Raw genomic sequence first — 2,909 nt, 5'->3', positions numbered from 1 at the left:
CTCTGTTCCCATAACCTCAAGCTATATCACAGAATGTAAAATTTTGGTTTGACAAGTAAAACAGATAACAACATTTATGTGTCATATTGCCACTCCAGTCTGAGTGTTGTGACTGGCTCATAGTTGTTTGGTTAATGTGCTGTCTACAAAAATCCCCTAAAACAAAACCTCATGGCAGGTGTCACACTCATTTTAGGGAACTTACGTGTTCTACTCCATGTTCAACTTAGATGTCACACTGATTCAGCAAGTGTGACAGCTCATGAAACCTCAAATATATAACAGTTATCTAACATATTGAAGCAGTACTATTTTATTCAACACATTTTACATATGATGATGAGTTATATAAAAGCTGTGTTAATTTTCATTTTACAAAGAGAACACCCACATTTTCTTTAACAAGCATTTTAAAAAATTATCTAGAATCTACAAAGTGATTTTGCCAGAAACATTGCTTCTGTTAAAATACATGTTGTGTGTAATTACTTGTTTAACCACTAGTTTGATGTCATAGTATTTGATGCTGTAATTTCTGAGATCTTGGGATTATTTGACTTGGTCAAGCTTCACTCTCCTAATTAAAAAAAAAAAACAAAACAGATTAACATTTTTAGGAAAATAATGTCTTCTTTGTGGTTTGTATTGTGGGAAACAAACTGGGGAAACTACATTGTGAACTGTTATTATGCACTGTGAAAATTTATTATGACATATGTATGCTGCATTCAATGCCCAATTTCCTACAAGACTGTCAGATTTTTTATTTTATTCTCTCATATGTTTTCATTGCCATGTCATCTAAGTAATTGCATGGGTGGCAGAAGTCAGTAACAAATTTCAACAGTTTATTTCCAGTGAGATTTCTAATGAGTTCCCCAACCCCCCTCTGCCTGAGACCTATTTAAAAGGCAGAGTAACAAGCACTTGAATCTGTTACTTTTAATCAAATGTGTTATAAAAGCTGAAAAATTTAATGTAACATTTTATCTTTTCAGCTTTTTATCAGGTAGTGAATTAGACACTGGGAAGCATGTTCCTCTTTATATATGAAAAGAGTATAAAAGAAGAAATTAGGAATTTAAAAACACATAGAAATTCTTGTAAATTTATTTAATAATATCTTATCTTTCTTAGTAGCTTTTGATCAGAATTAAACAAAAATACTATTCCATTTTCATTCCCCCACCCACTGCCATTAAGTTTCTAAGAAATAAAATAAATGTGAATGTTTTCACATCTACCTCTGCATATTTGCCAACTGTAGAATTCTCTTTCCATTTCCCCTTTATGACAACCCTTAATCCTCAACCTTCCACCCCACAAAGGGCACATTCTGACAGGTGTACTGAGCATTTTGCCCAAATACAAAGAGTAGCTTAGATTCAGGGCAACAAAAACTTGGGTAAATTTCCAGTCAGCTTTCCCTCTGGCCAACATGCAAAGCAAAACCTGTATCTGATCAAGCTGGGAGCCTCATTATAATGTTCTTACAGGATTTCATTTCTTCCCAAACAGTTGAGTATTGCCTTATCATGGCTTGGAAACAAATCATTTATTCTATTTCTTATGACAAAAATTATAATAAATATATCTACCAAAGATGCACTATTTATTTTTATTTATATGGAAACTTTTCCCAATAAGAATGTCCTATCATCATTTTCTCAAAAAATTAAATTCCGTTTTTATTGTATCCATTGAAGTGCCAAGCTATTAAAAGTGCATAATGCTAATTTAAAAATTGCAGTCATTTGCCTCTTTCCATGGTAGAATTGACCATTGCAGGGCTATTACTTGTTTTGTATTTTATTCATTTATACTTTTATCACCCAGAAAGTACTCTGTTATTTCCTGATTCTTTAACTGTAGACATAATCTATTGATTCTTATTTTGAAAATTTAGTCAATACATAATCCCTCTCAACCTCACCCCCAAACACCTTCTTATTCCATCCTCTGTGTATAGTATATAACTTTTTTCATAAATAGTGTTTAAGTTTTATATCTTTGTAAGTTTTGTTAGTGTGATATGGTTAGATTATGTCTTTTACATAACATGTGATTGAGACTTTGGAATTTACATTTTGACTACCTTTTTGATTTGAATGAATCCATATAAGCACAAAAAAATTAAAACTTATATTTCAGTATAGAAAATGGAATCAGGTAATGTCAGATTCATTTCAGTCTGAATATGGAAGTGTTTCTCCTGAAATCCTTCCTTTTGGTGCATTCTGAATTCATTCTCCTCTTATCACTTGGTTTTATCCTTGAGACTTCCCTTTCTCATTATCTTGGAAATATTCCTTACCTTCCTTGCTGGATTGTTCCAACTCTGGTATTATACCTTTTTTTTTGCTTCCTGCCTTGTGTTTATCAGATCACATCCACGAGTAGTTTCTGAAAATGATCTGGGGAAGGATTTTTTTGAGAACTTGCATACTTGAGAAAGAGCAAAACTGCATGCTCCCTGGCCTCAAACTATACTACAAAGCTATAGTAATCAAAGAAGCACAGTACTGGAACAAAATCAGATACATAGATAAATGGAACAGAATAGACGGGCAGGAATAAACTCATTCCCAGGTAGTCAATTAATCCACAATAGAAGAGGCAAAAATACACAGTGGGGAAAAGACAGTCTCTTCAATGAATGACGTTGTAAAAACTGGACAGTAACTTGTAAAAGAGTTAAGGTGGACTATTTTCTAATACCATATACAGAAATGCCCTCAAATAGATTTAAAGCTTACTTAAATGTTAGATCCGAAACTATAAAACTTGTAGAAGAAAACACAGGCAGCAAATTCTTTGAAATCAGCTTTAACAATATGTTTTTAGATCTGTCTCCTCAGGCAAGGGCAATGAAAGCAAAAAATGAACAAATGGGACCACATGGTTAACAA

Source organism: Bos javanicus, chromosome 12, assembly GCF_032452875.1.
Source record: "Bos javanicus breed banteng chromosome 12, ARS-OSU_banteng_1.0, whole genome shotgun sequence".
NCBI classification, from domain to species: domain Eukaryota; kingdom Metazoa; phylum Chordata; class Mammalia; order Artiodactyla; family Bovidae; genus Bos; species Bos javanicus.
Note: the sequence above shows the minus strand (reverse complement) of the source record.